We start from the raw sequence: 14,831 nt of genomic DNA on the forward strand, positions 1-14,831 counted from the left end.
ACAACATATCAGGGAACCAAATTTAAGGAAGATCCCTTAAGTGAGCACCTTGATATCTGCGGTAAGGGCGAGTTCAAAATATACCCTTTCTTTAAGATGCCGTATTCAGATCCCATGAAAATGTGATTGAAGGAACAATATTTCATTGACAAATTCAAACCCAAATTAAACATTTCAAAATAATTACAATATTATGCTATATATTATATATTATCTACTTCATTATTACTATATTATTATTTGTTTATTCTTCCATGACGTCACGTCATTGTTATTGTTATTGTATGTCTTGACAAGCTCAGGCGAAACATGTAGACAATTAAACAATAGTATATACTTTCTTTAGGCATTTTTAACCTTTATTTTTTTCTATATTAACACTACTACGGTTTTAACTTCATACATCTATTGATATATATATATATATATCCAACCGTAAACATTACTAATCAAACCTTTTGTTTTAATAATGTTGTCGCGAGGAAAAAGGCAACCTTTGTCGCATGTCCAAAGCTTTCATCACAAATGATAAGGCTGTCTCATTCCGTTGCTGTGTTAAGTTCGTTAATTGATTGTAGAGGTCGGTCGAGTTTTCCTCTTTATAGAAGGCTTTAATTACATTTATAATTTCGTCTAATTTGAGATCGGGTTTTCCTTCTAAATATGATGTCATGGTACTAGCATTCGGAATGGACTTCAAGACTCCCTCAATACGTTCTGACTGACTGTATCCCTTCTTTTCTGCAACCTCTAGTTGTCTGATAAGACTGATAACCGAAATTTCTCCTATAACTCTATTAATCTTAAAATCTTTTCTCCACATCTGTGACTGTGACTGTTCGGTGTGGTGCTCCAACGGGAATGAAGTTTCCTCCTTAACTACCTGGATATCTGATCCCCGATTGTCGTCAGCCTTTATTTCATATTCAACACCAACTGGTTCTTCAAATTCTAATAAAGTGGCTAGAATTGTTAAATTTTTCAACCCCTTGTCTTCATCCTCACGCTGAAAATCTGTTATTTTCCGTTCTACCCACTTTATTAAACTTAAACGGTCCATCTTCACAACATCAGCATTGTCATCAACTTTTCTGACGACATCTTTGAGCTGTTTAACATCAGATTGATAAAGTCCCTCTCGTGCACTCAACACTAGTTCCATCAAATTGCCTCCATTTCAACAAGTTTTCCTTGCAGGTATTACAAGCTGGACATTCCGGCAAAGCTAGTGGTTAGTCTTCATCACTTTTCAAGACCTTGATGGGCTAGCATAGACATCATGCCAGACAAACCCCCAAAAATGTTACCCCCACCTGGCCGAGGGGTGCATTTTAAGTTGAGATTGGGTCGAGCCTTATTACTTGCTCTGTATAGGCCAGGGTTTGGGTTCTATCCCCTAATTGATGACATGCCACCTCGCCACCAGATCTGAAGAGAGAGAGACAAGATATTTTGAAACATCCATTTTTTTATTAACCGGAAACGAAGAACGTCTACAATAATGTCAATAATACATTACATCCATAATACAAAAGTGGAGTTATCTCCCTTAACGTAGACCAAGGCCTTAATTATATATGTTCTTGACATATGTTCAAGTGTCATGGGTATAAACATCAAGGCAAATTACAAATTACTCAATGCCACTAACTCTGCTTCAAAGATCTCAACTACTATGTTTGCCTTTAAGATTTATCAACATAAACAATTTGAATATAAGAATAAAGATAATCAAAATCCCTAATGTTGTTTACCTTTTTTATACAAATGAAATATTGCAAGACCACGCAGAACCACGCGAGAGACCTCATAAATATTCATAATGCGCATAAAAGACTTGCGGTGCTGCGCAGAAAACAGTATGTTTTCCCGCCAATTGACATGCACCTATTTGAGGGATTGTGCATCAAGAAACTGACACTTTTACAATAAGTCTTATTGTTAACAAATTCTAACACATCTAGATATTGATATTATGCCCAGAAAATGTGTTGTTACAATCATACATTTCAGTGGTCTACAAAACTAAACATCTACAAGTGACCGTTTCCCACGTGATCAATGGCATGGTGTACAGCGCTTTGTGACTAAATTTTCTATCACCGATCACCGAAAGGCCTTTACTTGTAAAGGTTTAAATGTTAGACAGAATTAATCCCTAATCTCTTATAACACTATCACATACAGGATAAACAATGACAAAGTATATAAAATTATCAAAATACCTGAAAAGAGAGAGACAAGATATTTTCAAACATCCATTTTTTATTAACCGGAAACGAAGAACGTCGCACTCCCTAGTCCCGATTTACAAGACTCTAATTACAAACTAAACGCAGCGCTTGGCTGAAGCTGGAATGCGCGACTTTCCCGGTCAAAGTATGTCTGTTGTTAGATTTGGAATATAAATATTAAACACATGTAAATAGTCATATATTACCAATCGTAACACAGACAGGCGGAGGGGAGTGCCGTGACTGCACGGAAGGTAGCACGGTGCCAAGCTCTCGCCTGGAACGAACCTTCGCCAGAACGAGTGCCAATAGGCGAGCGTCCTTCCAGGTACGTCCTCTCCGCCAATTCTTTCTTTCACCGGCCTCGGATCGAGCGAGATCACCCGCTGAACTTAAGCATATCATTAAGCGGAGGAAAAGAAACCAACCGGGATTCCCTCAGTAGCGGCGAGCGAAGCGGGAAGAGCCCATCGCCGAATCCCCCGTCAGTCAGCGGCGGTCCGGGAACTGGGGCGTAAGGGCCCGACTCGCCAGGTGTCTGACTGTCCGAGCAAGTCCCGCGGGACAGGTCTGCTCCCAGAGTGGGTGTGAGGCCTTTACCTCGGCCTGGGTCTTCGGCCTGGCGCATTCGGTGCCCGAGAGTCGAGTTGCTTGGGATCGCAGCTCAAAGCGGGTGGTAGGCTCCATCCAAGGCTAAATACTGGCACGAGTCCGATAGCGAACAAGTACCGTGAGGGAAAGTTGAAAAGAACTTTGATGAGAGAGTTCAAGAGACCGTGAAAGCGCCTACGGGCAAACGGGTGGAACCGCCGGTGCGATCAGCGGAATCCAGCTCGGCGGGTTGGCGGCTCCTCGTGCGTTCGGGACCTGTTCTTCTCGGACGACGGGCTCGGTCGACCGAGAGGGTTCAACACCGTCGGCGTATCTTCTGCTGTGTCGCGAGTCGCGACCGACTCGGAGTGCTTCGTCTCGGCTGGAATCAGGCAAGGGCCGCGTCTCTCGGGACGCTACCCAACCCCCTCCATCTGCACTGGTCGGTTCTAGGGCGAACGTAGCTCCGGGCCGAGGAACGGCCCCGTCCTCGCTCCCGACCGGCCGCCTTGACTGTCTCTCGTAGACTTAACAGTGCGAGTGCGGTCTGTCGTTGACGGGCCTTGGAGGGCGGTCTAGAGGGTCCGCGGCTGGCCGTGGCGGCACTCTTCAGGACCCGTCTTGAAACACGGACCAAGGAGTCTAACGTGAGCGCGAGTCACAGGGAAAAACATTCCCTTGGGCTCAGTGAAAGCGACGTGGTCCGATCCTCTCTCGGGCGAGCGAGGCGCAGGACCGGCCCGTCGGGGGTTGTTACGGCCTCGGCGTTAGGACCCGAAAGATGGTGAACTAGGCCCGAGCGGGATGAAGCCGACAGAAATGTCGGTGGATGTCCTAAGTGGTTCTGACGCACAAATCGATCTCGATACTTGGGTTTAGGATCGAAAGACTAATCGAACCATCTAGTAGCTGGTTCCCTCCGAAGTTTCCCCCAGGATAGCTGGCGCTCGCCGCGACAGTTTCGTCCGGTAAAGCGAATGACTAGAGCAGTCCGTGCCGAAAGGGCGTGGAGCTATTATCAAACTTTGAACGGGCGAGGAGGGGTGTCTTCCGCTCGATCTGGGAGGCTGGACCCCCGCAGAAATGTACGAGTGCCAAGTGGGCCACTTTTGGTAAGCAGAACTGGCGCAGTGGGATGAACCAAACGCCGGGTTAAGGCGCCCGATCGTCACGCTCAGCAGAACCCACAAAAGGCGTCCATCGGTAAAGACAGCAGGACGGTGACCATGGAAGTCGGTACCCGCCGAGGAGTGTGTAACAACTCACCTGCCGAATTGGTGGGCCCTGAAAATGGATGGCGCTATAGCGTGCAACATACACCCGGCCGTCTTGGCAAATTCTCTCCGGCCCGCCGGGGGGACAGACCGAAGCCGAGACGGTAGGAGGGTCGCCGCGGTCAGCGCTGAAGCCTTAGACGCGAGTCTGGGTGTATCGACCGCGGGTGCCGATCTTGGTGGTAGTAGCAAATATTCGAGCGAGAACCTCGAAGGCTGAAGTGAAGAAGGGTTCCGCGTTGCTCCTTCGATCGGCCGCGGGTTAGTCGGTCTTAAGGCCTGGGAGAAATCCTACGGGAAGCCAGACATTTTTGGATCAAGCGGTCTGGCACGGGGCCGAAAGGGAAACGGGTTAGTATTCCCGTACCCGAAGGCGGAGCACAAGCGGCGACGCAAGGAAGGTCGGATACGCCGTCGGGAGAGTCGAGAAGAGTTAACTTTTCTTTTTGAGGTGCGCTCGCTGGCCCTGGAAGCGGTTCTGCCGGAGATAGGGAGCGAGGGCAATCAATTTATCCGCAAAGCCGGCTCCAGCGGGGGCCTGTTCGGCTACGACTCGACGGTCCATGAAACTGTATCCCTTAGGCCGCTCGCGGCACGGGCGCCGAGGACGGCTCGATCAGAACTGGCACGGTCCGGGGGAATCCGACTGTTTAGTAGAAACATAGCGTCTCGAAGGCCGGAGATCGGTGTTGACGGGACAAGATTTCTGCCCAGTGCTCTGAATGTCACGGTGAAGAAATGTACGGAAGCGCAAGTAAACGGCGGGAGTAACTGTGACTCTCTTAAGGTAGCCAAATGCCTCGTCATGTAATTAGTGACGCGCATGAATGTATTAACGAGATTCCCACTGTCCCTATCTACTATCTAGCGAAGCCACGACCGGAGGAACGGGTACGGGGCTGTCAGCGGGGAAAGAAGACCCTGTTCAGTTTGGCTCACGATTGGCTTTGTCGGGCGAGAGCGCAGGTGTAGCCTAGGTGGGACTGCCCTGTGGCGCAAGTGAAAGACCACTACTGCGTTCCTCGTTCGACTCACTCGGTGATAACCGCAGGAGCGGCCGCACTCGGGGCGGCATCGGCGAGCTCAAGGGGCTAAGCGAGGAATTCCTTTACCTCGCGAGGGTGTTCCAGGACAGATTCAGTTTTGAGCTTAACTGGGGCGGTGTGCCCGCGAAACGATAGCGCGGGCGCCCCAAGGCCAGTCTCACAAGGGACAGAAACCCTTGGTCGAGCGAAAGGGCAAATACTGGCTTGAGGATGCCTTTCAGTAGGAGGTATCCATGTGAAAGCACGGCCTATCGATCCTATCGAGGGGCGACGATGGGAGAGCCCAATATTACTGCTTCCCGCAAGAGGTGTCAGGGATAACTGGCTTGTGGCAGCCAAGCGTGCTTAGCGACGTTGCTTTTTGATCCTTCGATGTCGGCTCTTCCTATCATTGCGAACGTGAGCTGGGTTTAGACCGTCGTGAGACAGGTTAGTTTTACCCTACTGGTAGGGAATCATACGAGCGGGTAGGGCTGACTAGTACGAGAGGAACGTTGGCCCGGGATTGAAAGCGTTGGTGCTTGGTGGTGACTGCCATTGGCGCTTTGCTTTTGTCCCCGGGCTTACGGCTGAACGCCTCTAAGCCGGAATCCCATCCCACGACGTCCGCGTGTGCCTCTCGTTGACCGGCAACGGAACGGTTAGGCCCCGTGACACAAACGGTATCTGCCGTCGGCCAGTGACGGCCACGACAGATTGTCGATGGTCGACCCGCGGGTCGGCCAGTGACCCGGAATGCATATTCTCGTTAGGTCGGCTACGACCAGGCGTCGCCCAGAGGTGGTCGGCGAGGCACAAGTTGCTGCCCAGTGCCCGCTACCGCCACTGTCGTTAACAGTTGACGGGACTCTAACTTTGGGTTATAAACATGCATGTCAAGTTTCATCAAAATCCAAAATCCTTGCAAGGCCTTCCGTTCTGCACAAATGAGCCACGCTGGCCTCGTTTTGTCGTAACATACAAACGACTAGACAATGTTTCATAATTTAGTCATGTTCGCGTGGGTGGGTTGGCAGCAGAATTAATATGTACATGGTAGTGACACGAGGAGGAGGGGGGGGGCGGGGTGTACACAAATCACACAAATCAGAGCTTTGTAATACACGCATATAATTAATATACTAAATACACAAATGGCTGAATTTCGAGGCATTTCTGGCACTCTTTCAACACATAATGAGAACACTGCATTAATTTTTATATACTATTCAAAAAAAGTAGGGGATATTTGATTTTTAAGTGTTATTAAAGTCACCTAATGAAACTGACGAAGAAACAAATGACAAAATGAAATGAAGTTCACATTCATCGATTTATTCCAAATGATCGTTAGACTAAGTAAGGCACAGACTGACCATTATAAGGGTAAAATGATACCCGGGGTCAAACAGCAAAGTTACCACAGCATCACAACCAAGTCAGTAACGGGTAAATCCACCTCTGTTTGCTAAACAAGCATTGATCCGACGTGGCATACTCCTAATGAGACGTCTAAGGTCATTTTGGTCCAGATTGTCCCATTCCTGTTGCAACGCAGCAGCAAGTTCTTGGACATTGGCAGGACTTTGTTGACGTTGACGTAACCTCTGTCCAAGCATGTCCCAGACAGGCTCGATGGGGGAGAGGTCGGGACTCAGTGCTGGCCAAGGTAATGTGGTGATGTTCTGTTGTTGGAGGTAACCTGTAACGATCCTGGCCCTGTGACATCTTGCGTTGTCATCTTGGAAGATGAAACGGCGGCCATGACGTCGTGCGAACGGCACAACAAGGACTGCCAAGATGTTGTCCCGGTAGTAACACGCCCTGCAACAACATGTAAAGCCGTTCTTCCAGCAACAGTGGTGCCTCCCCACACCATAACAGAACCACCCCCAAATCGATCATGTCTGATGACGTTAACGTCTTGGAAGCGCTCGTTTCGACGACGCCACACCCTCCTACGTCTGTCCAAAAAATCAACAGTGAACCTTGACTCATCTTAAAACATCACATTGCTCCAGCGTCGATTATCCCAGTGTTGACGATCCCTACACCAACGACGTCTTGCCTGAATGTGATGATCTCTCAAACAAGGGATCACGCGAGGACGTCGGGCGCGAAGGTGACCCCTATGCAGTCGATTCCGAATCGTCTGGCCACTCACTCTCACACCAGTGTCTGTTTGAAGACGAGCGCTGATCTGATTTGCTGTGATGACACGTTTTCTCAAGGCCAAGGTACGGATAAATCGATCCTGGGCTTGAGTTGTCGCCCTTAGTCGACCTGAGCGTGGTCTGTCCTGTACAGATTGTGTATCACGGTATCTGGACCATAGCCTGCTTATGACAGACTGAGAAACATTCATCGTCCGCGCCACAACCGCCTGTGTTGTGCCGATCTGTAGCATGCCAAGGGCACGTAACCTTTCATTTTGGGTAAGCCGACGCATATCAAAATTTGTTTTCTGGTCACTAAAACAATTAAACTGATGTTTCCACCCTGGAATTCAATGCCACAATGACTGTAACATTCAAAGTCAGAGTCGTGCAAATTTTGGGTTAGACCCCCATGATGATCCCAAGCATCACATACATTCCATGCGGTAGCTATTGGTGCGTTTGGGCGTCACATGTAACTGGAAATGTTTCTTCTGTTAGGTTCTATAGTGACTTTTTTCGTAGTCATTTGCATATTTTAGTATTATGCCCCCAAAATCAAATATCCCCTACTTTTTTTGAATAGTCTCAAACCCATTGTATCATATATGATACACTAAATTTCGACATTGATTTTCAGAAAAAATATTGTTTATTTTTAAATTTGAATTAGACTAGTAACAAAATATATTTTCTGGCAACAAATAGCATATAAATAAAAATAGATTTACTTTCAGTTTATTTTTTTAAAATGAAATCATTCCAGAGCTTTTATTGACATTTCAGAAAATGTAGAGTTGGTCCCAGGCACTTGAGGCTAGGGTCCTTGAAGTTGTACAGCTGCACCCGGTGACCGATATTTATTTAACGGGGAATAAGTGATAATTCATATTATAGCAGTAAATAATTAAAATATTTCATAGGGATTATAATAATATGTATATCATGTAGGTGTGCATATCTGATATGCTGGGTATTACAGGGTTAAAATTGTGACCTCTGTAAATAGGCCCGTTCCTTGCATTTAGTTTTAGAGTTAGGAGTGCTAAAATTCAGAGAGCGAAATGGGTTGATCGACCACTCGACACAAACTAGGTCATTTCGGGACTAACGTATGGTTCAATTTTATTTCAATAATTCGCTTGCGCGTAGGGGTCTAGCAGTGGGAGGAAACCGGGTGATCCTGAAAAAACACACAGGTTGGACGGGCGACCTACTCCTTGTCACGTACAACCGGGGAATCGATGCTGAAATTGAAAACAACATCGGGCGTGATACGCTTGGCAAATACTATTTTCAAATATAAGCTAAACAACAATTTTTCATTCTTTTTGATTCCTTCATTTACTGACCTGACTAACTTTATTGTAGTGTTTTTCCGACAATATTTATTGAAGTTGCATAAAGCGATACTTAATTTCATAGATAGCGGTGTTCTTGACGAAATAAAACCAAAATGTATTGTGGTTTATCGTCCTACTTTTCTACACCAACTGGGCTAATGAAGACGGACTTATGACATACAGTGTGCCACCTGTGAATTTAGCCCGGATAGCGCCCCCATGACGGTCTACTTTTATTACGAATTACGCGCTGCCAGGGGTTTTCGTATGATCCGAACGACAAGACACTGTCCCTGTCTACAATAACGACAGCCTCCACAGATCACAAGGATAGAACTAATAATATCAGAAATATTATACTTTTATTACGAATTACAGCTGCCAAGGTTTTTTGTCCAATCCGAACGACTAGACACTGCCCCTGTCTACAATAACGGCAGCCTCTGCAAATCACAGGGACGGAAATTATAATGTCAGAAATGTTATAAAGCTTAGTTTTGCCAGTGTATATACTAGCTGACGATGTTCTATAACTCATAGATATATATTTCTATGATATAACCGATATCTTCCGGCGTGGTTATCCCTCCCTTGTTCGTAAAGAACAGAGTCCGGGATGGTAATGGGCGTATTGTGTACAAATTTCATGGTTTTCAGACAATCGGTGCCGGTTTTTCAAAGATTGGGACCCTTTTTGGACCGTTTATGCTATATTGACCTATTTAGAGTTGCAATCACGCCCTAAACCACCGTTAGGACCCTAAGTAACCGAAGTTTAAGAAACAAATTAAGAGTAGTTTTCGTAAAAAAAGAGCGTCTGAATAGGCTCTAAAAAGGAAAATTCTAGATTTTCAGCGTCCCATAATCTATTGCCTTACGCATCGAATTTGTATCATTTGGATGTCATAAGAACGTCCATTATTCGGGCTATCAAATGAGACTTTATTTGTTTAGATTCGGTGAAATCCAAAGGTGAAATCACGTTTTTGGCAAAAAAATTGCATTTTTTTGCATTTTTTTTTCAAAATATCGGATATTTTTTCGACTACTTTCGGTTTTTGGATCATTGTCGAGATAGCTTTAACAAGTTGTATAGATACTTAACTTCCTGTGCCAGAAGTGTTAGAAAGATCCATTCAGTAGTTTTCGAAAAAAAAGATAAATAAAAGAGCATTTTCAATAATCTCACTATTTTTCAACTTTTTTCCAAGATTGAGGCCATTTTTGGACCACTTATATTATTTCAATGCTTTTATTTTTGTATTCACACCCTAGACCACCGATTGGACTCTGATTAAGAAAAGTTTAAGAAAAATCGTTGGCGTCGTTTTCGAGAAAAAGGCGTCTCAGAATGCACCAAAACGGAAAATACTAGATTTTCCGCGCACCATAATTTATTTCCTAACCATCGAATTCGTATCATTTAGATGTCATAAGATAGTCTATTCATGGGACTATCTGACGACACTTTAATTGTTTTGGTCCGCTAATATCTTACGGAGAATTCGTCATTTTAACAAGAGCGCCATTTTTTATAATTTTTTTACCTTTTTTTTCGTTTTTTAAATTACTTCCGGTATACGAATCATTGTCGGGTAGTTTTAACATCCGGTTTTGGAACTTGAATGGGCACAGTGCTTTATAATGATATACTAAATTAACCGATCAGATAAAATCCCCCTGTTCAGAAGTGCCAAAAATGCAAAAATGTCAAAATATCGAAAATTAAATTTCAATAACTGACTACATATTATACATTGTTAGATTTGCTTTTAGGTCAGGTTTATCAATTTATAAATTTTTTTTTTTTAAAATCTGTTAAAATAAACAAATAATAGCCAATTTTCCAAAATTTCACGATTTTTCGACTTTTTTCAATTTTCAGTCCCTTTTTTTATCCTATTGCAGACGTTTAAAATTCTTATTGGATGGTTTCATGCACAAGACTACCGAAAGGACTCTCGATAGAGAAAGTTTAAGAAAAATCCTTCTAGCAGTTTTCGAGATAAAGGCGTCTAAAAACGCTCCAAATCAGAAAATACTTGATTTTCAGCGTGCCATAGATTGCTGCCTGGTCATAGTATCCTTATAAATTTGGTATCATACGACAGTCCAATCATCGTGATACCCAACGATACATTAATTTGTTTAATCCGTTGCAATTGGACGGAGAAATCCCGTTTTCCCCAAAAGCACCCATTTTTTGCTTTTTTTTTCAAAATATCGAGCATTATTTCGACTACTTCCGGTTTACGGATCGTTGTTGAAATTGCTTTATCCAACGGTCTGACAATATGACTTTACGATCCCGGAGTTTCAAAAAGATCGATTGAGGCTTTCAAAAAAATATAAGGGTTGAAAAATGGGCAGAAAATTCGAAAAAAAAATCGAAAAATAAAGGGCGATAACTCGGAATGAAACTTATATTACTGGAACCGGGAGGACTTCAGGTATCCAAAAATATAGGTCAAATTTGAAAATTTGGAAAAATAACAAAAATTGTCTCGAAAACCACGTGTTTTCAATTTTCGAACGATAAAAGTCATTGAAAAATGTTCGAAATCGAAAAGTGTGAGATAGATTCAGGGTTTCCGAAAATGTCATTTATTTAAAAATAGGTAAAGAATTGACGAAACAACGGCCGATTTTCAATTCCGGGAAAAAGTCCAAAGTTCGGTCACTTCCGTATGCGCAGAAGTTTGAAAAATATTTATCCAGTAGCCACCACAAGGTTTCCAGATAGAAAACTTGGTTCCAGATCAATATCTGTTTCCGATCATGGAGAAATAGGCTCCCGCGGGAAAAAAAATTATAACTAGACCTGCAAGCAGCACTGAACCGGCTTTCAGGAATCAGACAGGAAGTGTGTCATACAATAGCCCATTCATCGAGCTACCAAACGATACTTTAGGTGTTTTGATCCGGTCACACCAGACCGTGAAATCACGATTTTTGCAAGAGCACCGATTTTTACTGTTGTTTCTTTTAATATCGAATATTTTTATGACCACGGTTTCACCGGGGCCACGTTACCCTAAATATATGTCACTTCCGGTACCAATGAAACCATTAAACAGGTTTCCACATAAGCATTGCACACATCAAATAAAATGGAAGCCGAATCAACCAAATCCAGCAATATCAATTCATTTTATACATTTGTTACATATAAGTGTACAGTACTTCCGGCGATAATGAAAATGTTCAATTAGTTTTATGAATTCGGAAATGGCATAAGGCATCACATTTCGCATTGTCACAGAACGTTCAAAATAGCTTTAATCTCTAAGTCACACCCACTTTCCCAGTGAAACCGAAGAAATTGGATCAATCCGACAAGTAGTTTCTGAGATATGATCAAAATGGAGAAAAAAAAATAATAATAAGAATAATAATCCGAACAAAAACAATAGTGTTTCACACAAGCTACGCAGTGTGAAACCCTAAAAATAAGAATAATTTTAACAAAAACAATAGTGTTTCACACAAGCTACGCAGTGTGAAACCCTAATAACTAGAACTGCAAAGCAGTAATGACGGGTTTCATTGGTGCCACGTTACTCTTGAACTTATGTCACTTCCGGTGCCTCGTTACCGTTGAACTTATGTAACATTCGGTACAAATGAAACCGTTAAACAGATTTCCACGTAAGCATTGCACACGTTTTATGAAATGGACGCAGAATCAACCAAATCCAGCAATATCAATTCCATTTATACATTTGTTACCAAGCGTAAGATATGTCAAAAAAGTGATCCTGACAAAATTTATTACTAACTTACCACTAAGTTAGCCGACTATCTAATGGGAACTTAAAATGTGAAAAGAAGTCTTAAAAAGTGATCCTGACAAAATTGATTATTTCTCGTCAAAGAAAGATGGTAGAAGCAATTTTTGGACATCTATATGATCGTATTGATCCAATCTATATCTCTATTGGAATCAAATATCATAATGTTAAACGAATAATAAATATAACTCACTTCAAAAAATATTTGTTTTGAAGGCTAAAAATACAGTTTTTGCCAAAACGACATTACTTCCGGTGATAATGAAAATGTTAAATTAGTTCCATGAAATCATAAATGGCATCAGGCATCACATGGTGAAAATTTTATGAAAATCGAATAATAATTGACACTTTTATGGACCAAAAACCTTGAAAAGTGACCTGCTGAAAATCGCCTATTTCTCCGCAACTGAACAAGTTAGAAAACATTTTGTGATATCTATATGATCGTATGGGTTCATTCTATTAGTTGATTGCAATCAAATATCTTAATTTTAAAAACATTACAAATCAGTCTCATTTGAATAAAATATCTGTTTTGAAGGCTATAAATACATTTTTTGCCCAAATGGCGCCATTTCCGGTGACATTGAAATTGTTAAATTGGTTTGAACCAGTCAAAATTGACATTACGCATCAAATGGTGCCATTTTTATGAACATCCAATAATAAGTGGCTCTTTTACAGGCAAAATAGCGTAAAAGGTGACTCATGCAAAATTGACTATTTATCGGCAAATACTCATATTACAAACTAATTTTGACATAGATTCTCTTCGTATGGATTAATGCTACAAGTTTATGAAAGTTGTTTAGAAATATTTTGAAATATGAAAAGCCTGAATGGGTTGTAAATAGGTCAAAGTTACACCTTTCTTCACCTTTCTTAATCGAATTTGCTCGAAAATGAAATCGAAATTAAAAAAAACGATCCCAACATTTTGTGCGCCTTTAAAGGGCACACTCTTTTAGTTATATCAGTTTTTAAAAAAAAAAAAAAATAATATTTGCTTTCGAAAAATGGTACCTAACTGTCAAAATTGTAGTTTCTGGTAAAATTAAGCCACTTCCGGTGCCGACAGATAACTCTATAGGTAACAAAAAAAAAATGACAATTGAGACAACGGAGTATATGAACTTTGTTTTATACAAATCGAGCAATAAATAATTAATCTAGGACTGAAAAACTGAATTAGCCAATGGCGGCCAAGGTAAATTACTGAGACAAAAAAAATTCACATTTTTGCCCAAGTCAGATGACTCGTTAATTTTGTGTAAAACACGACTAAAAAATATTAATAAATAAAAAAGTTTTTTGTAAAAATTTCACATTTTCAAATTTTGAATGACAAAAACCATAGATGATTGTTCGAAATTGAAAAATGTGAGATAGGCATTATCTCGGAAAAGATTCAGGATTTCCAAAAATGTGAATTGTTTTAACATAGGTAAAACATTGGCGAAACCACGGCCGATTTTTGATTTATTGCTACCGTTCAAAATTCGGCCACTTCCAGTCTGCACAGAAGTTTCAAAAATACTTTATCGAGTAACCACCACATGGTTTCCCTAGAGAAAATTGAACCCCAGATCGATATCTGTTTTCGATCGTGGAGAAAAAGGCTCCCGCTGTAAATAATAATAATAATAATAATAACTAGACTTGCTTGTAAGACTGAAGGCTTTCTCCCTAGCCAAGGCGTCACACGGTCGCCAGATACATGACAAAGACTATCCCCGCTGCTCCCCCCACCCCACAAATAAAATCACATACTTGCATAACTCAGATATTGACACGTTCTTTGCATGCGCATTACGATAGACGGGAATTGAAAAATATAGCTCAACAATTCACATCATGATAATCCTAGATCGGTAGAATCGAACAGATGCCGACAATCCAAATATGTAATGGAAAACTCAAAATTCCAAGAAATAACAATATTATTAAATTTTCAAATTTTGAAGAAAAAATGAGAACGACACGATATCTCACTTCGGCCGTTATCGCATCCGCAATATCTCCAGCTGTAGAAAAATATAACTTTTTCGACGCCATACAGTGTGCTATGAGGGAAATTTTGCCCGAGCGGTGGCGCTACGGCGCTACGGTACACGGGACCTCGGTTTTTCGTCCCATCCGAACGACTAGACAGCTGTCCTTGTCAGGCCCTCCATAACACGCAGTTGGAAATGAAGTATTGGTAGGAAATGAAATATACGAATGGTATATAGATAGAACATGCGGTTGGCAATGAAAAAATATGGGTAGCCTACTCCTCCGGGTGGTAGGCGGGCGGGCAGATCAGGTAGAACAATTTCAATAAGCCTCTGCTGCTTTCGCAGGAATGAAATTATATTAAGTTTGTGTTTGATCTACTTTGTGATAAACAAAAGTGCAAAGAAATGCGTTTTCAA

The 14,831-nt window shown here is 42.2% G+C and overlaps 1 pseudogene; it reads left to right on the top strand.

The window, feature by feature from the left end:
- Positions 1-2,593: 2,593 nt before the first annotated feature.
- LOC126825905 (large subunit ribosomal RNA) lies at positions 2,594-5,768 on the top strand (annotated as a pseudogene).
- Positions 5,769-14,831: the final 9,063 nt, after the last annotated feature.

This window comes from Patella vulgata, chromosome 6 (genome assembly GCF_932274485.2).
Source record: "Patella vulgata chromosome 6, xgPatVulg1.2, whole genome shotgun sequence".
NCBI classification, from domain to species: domain Eukaryota; kingdom Metazoa; phylum Mollusca; class Gastropoda; family Patellidae; genus Patella; species Patella vulgata.